This window comes from Apodemus sylvaticus, chromosome 7 (assembly GCF_947179515.1).
Source record: "Apodemus sylvaticus chromosome 7, mApoSyl1.1, whole genome shotgun sequence".
Classification (NCBI taxonomy): Eukaryota; Metazoa; Chordata; class Mammalia; order Rodentia; family Muridae; genus Apodemus; species Apodemus sylvaticus.
In genome coordinates, this window is record NC_067478.1 from 114,218,916 (window position 1) to 114,226,798 (window position 7,883).

The 7,883-nt window shown below is 35.3% G+C and overlaps 1 pseudogene; it reads left to right on the forward strand.

The window, feature by feature from the left end:
- Positions 1 to 4,263: 4,263 nt before the first annotated feature.
- On the forward strand, positions 4,264 to 5,256 carry LOC127690216 (olfactory receptor 1174-like; annotated as a pseudogene).
- Positions 5,257 to 7,883: the final 2,627 nt, after the last annotated feature.

Consider the following 7,883-nt stretch of genomic DNA (forward strand, 5'->3'; position numbering starts at 1 on the left):
TTCCCCGAAAACTGGGCACCTCACTTCCAGAAGATGCTGCTATACCACTCCTGGGCATATACCCAGAGGATTCCCCACCATGTAATAAGGATACATGCTCTACTATGTTCATAGCAGCCCTATTTATAATTGCCAGATGCTGGAAAGAACCCAGGTATCCCTCAACAGAAGAGTGGATGCAAAAAATATGGTATATCTACACAATGGAGTACTATTCAGCCATTAGAAACTATGAATTCATGAAATTCTTAGGCAAATGGATGGAGCTGGAGAATATCATACTAAGTGAGGTAACCCAGACTCAAAAGATGCATCATGGTATGCACTCACAATAAGTGGATATTAACCTAGAAAACTGGAATACCCAAAACATAATCCACACATCAAATGAGGTACAAGAAGAACGGACGAATGGCCCCTTGTTCTGGAAAGACTCAGTGAAGCAGTATAGAGCAAAATCAGAACAGGGAAGTGGGAAGGGTTGGGTGGGAAAACAGGGGGAGGAAAGGGGACTGATGGGACTTTTGGGGAGTGGGGGTCCAGAAAAGGGGAAATCATTTGAAATGTAAATAAATATATCAATAAATTAAAAAAAGAAAAGAAAAATGCTCTACTAAAAATGTACAGTATAAGGTAACAGCAAAATGGGGAATCTTAGGCTTCTGATATTGCCTCATAAAATTTTTAGGTTTTCATGAATGCTAAAGACCTCTTTGTACATTCAAAACAATTTGTCTGATAAATAAAGAGCTATTAGGTCACATTCAGATTTGGACAGCAAATGTTTACTCAGGAAATTAAAAGACCCAAGACAATTTGATTGTGGAAATACAAAAGTCTAACTCACTACAATTATTTATGTCATAATCAGTCCTGTAGAGAGCCTAATATTGTTGCATCTTTTTCTGAGAACTTGAGTTGATGTGTAAGCATAAAAACATAAAAGTGATGATTACTTCACTTTCACTGAAATACATCAATAATAATAATAATACCCATCAATAATAATAATAACAGTAATAATAATATTGAAATCAGCATGCAAAAGGCTGGGAAGAAAAGGGATTCCTTGAACAGTTGTCTGTGTGTATGTGTGCATGTGTGCATGTGCAAGTACACGTGTGTGTGTGTGTGTGTGTGTGTGTGCTCTCAAAGCAGAGTTTCACTGTGTACTCATAGCTGTCCTTGAACTTGGCCTATAGACCAGGCTGGTCTCAAACTCAGACATCGGTCTGTTGCTTCCTCTCAATTGCTGAAATTAAGGTATGCATAATTAAGCGCACCAGAACCAAGCTGAACACTTTTTAGGATTGTAAATAAAGGAAAACAACAAATAAATACAAGATTATCATACCATATTGCGATGCATTGGGTAAAATAACAAGAAAATTAGTTTGTCAAAAAAGTGTGTGTGTGTGTGTGTGTGTTTTGTTTTGAAATAAACAAAGCTAAGTAAGGCAAAAGAAACATGATATTATTGATATATGAAATTTCTTCAGTTTACCCTAGAGAAATACAAGAGAGATTGGTACATGGTCCATACATTATATTATTATATTAGACAAGAACTTGTCAAAGATGACAAAAGCAGAGTGATTGTAATTATATTAGCATAAACAATAGTTACATGTGCTCATGAACAATAATATGAAATAATAATTTCAGGCATATGTTAATTCTCAGGTTTAATATATGACTAATGTATACTGCTTCTAAGCATAATATATTATGGACTACATTTATAAGGTTTTATCTTTAAAGTAAGATAATTAGCAAGTTTGAAAAATGAACAGGTATTATTATTATACAAAGTGTATTACTTTTCTTGTAATATTATGAGTATAGCATTTATCAACCCCAGTAATGTTATTAAAAAGATATGTTACAGATTTCCTTGGATTGTTTGTTGTATAATTAAAAATTTGTCGGGTGTGAAATCAAGCTTACTTTTAATAAAACCTAAATAAAGAGTTCTTCCTAGGAGAAAACAAATCAATCTCCCTTTGCAATTAATTACATAAACACAAAATTAACTAACAGTTTTAAAGTTTACTTTTTTTGTACCCCAAGGAAATGTTTAGAGAGTATAAAGACAGTGGAAAAATTAAACTAATGAGGAGCTTTGAGAATTCAAGTGCTGTGACATATGGCAACTAAAGAATGCTCCTCTACTCCTTATCACAATATCTATGCTGTGAAAACTCATATGATCCACCTTCTCTGAACAGATAATTGAGAGAAAAGAACTTCAGTAACAAATATTGGAAGAGCTGCTATGCTCCTGTCAGGGATGCTGAGGTACTTGAGGAAACCAGAGAGGACACATGTAGTAGGCTAGACACTTAGAAGAGTGGAAAGTGGAAAGTGCCTGTTAGTTCTATTATTATAAATATTCTATTGATTCTCTTTTCCAGATATTGTTCAATTTCTATCAATCAGTCTTGGAAATATTATGTTGCAATTTCACTTTCTGAAGAGAATCTATTCTCCACTCAATTCTGTGACTTGTAGAGTCATGTGTCATTTCCTTTACCCAATTTCATATTTATTATTTCATATTCAAGATTCATTTCTAGAATTATAATTTACTGTTTATTATGTGCTATTCCCTTTATATAAACATGAATTAATTTTTATTTATATTTACTATTTTCTCTATACTAATATTCATATAAAAATATTTGTAACATTCCTGTTTTACTTGTGATTTCTTCACAATATTTATTTTATAACATTTAGGACCAAATATACATAATAAGCAAAATACAATTCCGCAAAAATGCAAATAATAAGACAAAAATTCAGCATCTCAGACTAATAAATGATATGAATTAATAAATGTTAGATTAACATAAAGAAAGTACAGAAGACAGTACATGACCCTCATACCTTGTTCTTGATGCCCTCATCTCTTGCTTCTTATTTCACTTGTCATTGAAATCCTCACCAATTCCAGGTGACCACATCATAGAGTAATTTCAATCTGTTTTCTCAGCCTTGAATGCTTCCACCCCCCCTCTCCCACTCTTTCTCATTTGCCTCATTTGCATTTTGTTCTCTGCTTAAACATTCCTACATCAGAGAAAGTATTATTTTTCATTCACACTCTGTCACTGGATAAACTAGTTTACAACTTTGCAGATGTTTTGTTCTAATTTGAATAAAATTCTGTGGTTTTCACAATACTAACACATTTTGTCATTGAAAATTGGCCATGCATATGCCATAATTCACTTTCATTTTTCTATGATGATTTTGTTTACATTACCTTTCAGTATTTATAGTCAAACTAGCTAGCTATAAATATAACCATTAGTGCTCTGGATTTCACAGCAGTGTATTCCTATTCCTATTTCTGGATATAACACATATGAAAAAATACTTCCCCCTACTTTGCTATACTGATGGTATACTATCTTGTTTTCCATTCTCAACTCTATAGTCCACACACTCCATTCTCTTGCGAGAGACCTTCACTTAGAATCACTTTTTGAAAAGAAATCACTTCAGGAAATCGCTGTATTTGAAAGTGGTTCATTGTTTTCAAATAGAAAGAACATCTATTACTTTTATATTCATAACTTCATCATGAATTGCTGATGCTACAGTTAACAGAGTATATGCAATGATAATGATTCATGACAAATTAAAAAGTTCTCATGATTTTTTCATTTACACCAATATTATTAAATGAATCAAAATTATGTTTATGAAACCCGATAGTTATTTGTGAAATTATGTATACCCAAATAATTATTATAAAGTAGTCAATGAATATTAACAAAATAGTGTGAAAATGAAGAACAACATCTATTGAAGTAGAGTGTTCATAATACATTTTAAATATCAAATATAATAACAACAATCATGATATAGTTACAAAATAATTCGGGATAAAAATCCCATGAAGGTAACAGATAAACATCATTTAGTGGAGGGTTTTGAGCTATTAAAAGAAATAAATTATTAAATTATAAAAAGAATTACTTCAAAACTTTTAGAGGGTTTACTAAATAATAAACTGCCCACTTAGGTTCATATAAAAAATTCCATAAAAAGCAATTATAGATGATAAATGAGAAAGAGATTTAGCTAATTTAAAAATAAGAATAACTACACGTATTATAAAATGGTCAGGGAAGTAAAGTTGGTTAAGTCATTGTCAGAATGAAAGATAGGAATTCAAGAGTTATTTTGTGATGTGTTTAGTTGTTATTATTTAAAAACCATCCTTCCCTTAACTCTAACAGATATACAAGTTATATGGAAATGGAGAACAGCACACTGATAACAGAATTTTTCATCCTGGGTTTCTCAGATGATCCTAAACTGCAACCCATTCCCTTTGGACTGTTCCTATCCATCTGTATGGTTACGTGCATGGAAATCTGCTTATCATCTTGGCTGTCAGCTCTGACTCACATCTCCACAATCCCATGTGCTTCTTTTTATCCAGTCTGTCTTTTATTGACATCTGTTTCATCTCAAGAACAATACCAAATATGTTGGTCAACATGCAGTCACAGAGAAAAGACATCTCCTACATAGAATGTCTTACACAGGTATATTTTTTTTAATACTTTTGTGGGAATGGATAATTTTTTACTCACTTTAATGGCCTATGATCACTTTGGAGCCATTTGTAAGCCAATTAAATACACTGTTATCATTAACCATCAGGTGTGTGCCTTTCTGGTGCTGATGTTTTGGATAATCATGTCCTGGGTCTCCCTGATTCATGTTCTATTAATGAATGAACTTAACTTCTCCAACGGCACAGAGATTCCACATTCCTTTTGTGAACTGGCTCAGGTTCTCAAAGTATCCAACTCTGACACTTACATCAATAATGTCTTCATGTATGTGTTGACTTTCCTACTAGGAGTCATTCCTATGACCAGGATCCTTATGTCTTACTCACAGATGGTCTCCTTATTAAGGATGTCCTCTACTGTTAGTAAGTGAAAAGCCTTTTCCACCTGTGGATTTCATGTCTGTATGGTCTGTTTGTTCTATGGGTCAGCAATTGAAGTTTACTTTAGCTCTTCTGTGATCCATTCTACCCAGAAAAGAATGGTTGCTTCACTGATATACACTGTGATCAGGCCTATGTAGAACCCCTTTAACTACAGTCTGAGAAACACTGATGTGAAGAGTGCCTTCGGTGAACTTTTTATTGGATTTGTTTCTTGCCCATTGTGGATCTACTACATCAGAACTAAATTCAAACTAAGAAATATAAGGAAACTTTTATGAATATACATTTCCTGGGTCTTTTTCTTTCAAAAATCACATGCCTAAATACACTACTCTGAAATTTCCTATAAATTTTCTTTGTGTAATTTTTCAGATAATATATTAATTCCCTTTGCATGACATTTAAGCTTTACAGTCATTCTTATGGGTAATATTATTATATTTTATATTTGTTGTGAAATATGGCTTATGAAGTCAAACAGGGATCATCAAAATCATTTTTGGACTATTAATGTTCTTCACCTTAATTTAATAGTAACTTTGTTTTTACTAAAAGAAATGTTATGAAAATACTAATATCAGGACATCATACTGCAATGTATGTCTTTCCCCTATCAACTATAACTTCAGAGATGGGGGGGGGGACCATGGTGGTTTGAATATGCTTGGATCATGGGAACTTATTATGAAGTGTGTCTGTGTTCAAGTAGGTGTGGCCTTGGTGAAGGACTTAAATCACTGTGTCAGTTAGCTTTGAGGTCCTATGCTTAACCTTCACCCATTGCAGAAGTGCCTGTCTCTTCTGGTACAACTAGATCAAGATGCATTACATTCAGCTCCTTCCCCAGCACCATGTCTGCCTGGACACTCCCTTGCTTCCTGTTATGATAATAATGGGCTAAACATCTGAAATTAAGCCACCCCAATTAAATGGTTTGTGTAGTTTCTACAAGGATTACCAGCAGATGGCAGACACCCCCAAGGTTATGAAAAAGTTTAATGGAATCCTATAGACATATCAGATTTGAGAAGATTCAAGGTCAAGTTTTTGATCATTTAATATAATATACATTCACCATATGTGAAACAAATAATAAGTTAGTGGGCAATATAGAACACAATCATGCCCCAAGACTGAAAATATTTGGCAATAAAAATATTGGAAGTACACTATTGAAGTACAAAGAAATGACCTTAAGCCCAATCTTATAATGATTATAGAGGCTTTTAAAGGAAAAAGGAATAAATAAATTAAAAAAATATGGGAAAATACAATCAAACAAGCAGAGTTTTTTTAAAAGAGAAAACAAATAAATCCCTTAAATACAGACAGGAGAATACAGTTGAAGAGGTGAAGAAAATAAATAAAAATGTACAAAACCTTAAAGTAGGAGCAATAAAGAAAACACAAACTGATGAACTTCTGGAGATAGAAATACTAGGGAAGAGAACAGGAACAACAAAAGAATCATGAACAGAATACATAAGATGGAAAAATGAATCTTTGCTGTAGAAGATGCAATAGAAGAAATTGATACATCAGTCAAAGAACATCTTAAATCTAAAACATTCCTGACACAAAATATCCAGGATATCTTGGGTACCAAGAAAAAAAAACCTAACCTGAGAATAATAGGAAGAGAAGATAAAGAGTCTGAGCTTCAAAGCACAGAAAATAATTTCAACAAAACCATAGAATACAACATCCCCTTTCAAAAAAGAGAGATACCTATAAAGCTACAAGAAGCTTATGGAACACCAATTAGAATGGATCATAATAGAAAATCCTTCTGCTTCATAGCAATCAAAACATAAAACCTACAAGGTAATAAAGGCCAGGTGAAATACAAATATCAGAATTACACAGGAGTTCACAATAGAGACTCTAAATGCAAGAATAACCTGGACAGACATTCTGCAACCTGTCAAAATCCACAGGTGCCAAACTAGTCTACTTTACACAGCAAAAGCATCAATAACCATAGATGGGGAAAATAAGATGTTTGAAGAAAAATATAAACTCAAGCACTATCTATCGACAAATACACACACACACACACACACACACGCACACACACACAATCACCACCAATATCAAAAGAAAAAGGAGCAACAATCACTGGTCATTAGTATCTCAGAACAATGGAATCAATTCCCCACTAAAAATACACAGATAAAGACTGGGAGCTCACAGCTTGCTCCAGTGGCGGGAGCCTTCAGATCTCTGCTTTGGGATCCAGAACAGCCTGGGCTGCAACACCACATCTCCAGGTCCTGCAAGAGGTAAGAGGGGCATCTTGGAGGCCAGCTGGGAGGAGTCAGTGTGCTCTGGTGAGTCCAGCAGGCCCCTGTGGGAGCCTTCAGGTGTCTGCTTCAGGATCGAAACAGCCTGGGCCACAGCTCTCCAGGAAGTGCAAGAGAACTAGTGTACACCCAGAAGCGGATTAGGAGTGCACAGCTTGCCCCGGCGGCACTGAGCTTAGGTTCCAGTCCTGAGGCCTCTGGCGGGAGCCCTTGTATCTCTGCTTCCGGGTCCAGAACAGCCTGGGCTGCAACATCCCATCTCCAGGTACTGCAAGAGGAAAGAGGGGCATCCTGGAGGCCGACTGGGAGGAGTCAGTGTGCTCTAGTGAGTCCAGCAGGCCCCAGTGAGGGCCTTCATGTGAACAGCCTGGGCCACAGCACCCTGTCTCCAGGCAGTGCAGGAGGTCAGCTGTGCACCAGAGGCCACCTGGGAAGAGGCAGCTTGCACTGGTGAGTCTAGCATTGACAAGACCAACGAACACCAGTGAGAACTAGATGGCAAAAGGCAAATGCAAGAATGTCACTAACAGAAATCAAGGCAATATGAAAGCACCTGAACCTAATTCTCCTTTAACAACATGTCCTGGATACCCCATCACACC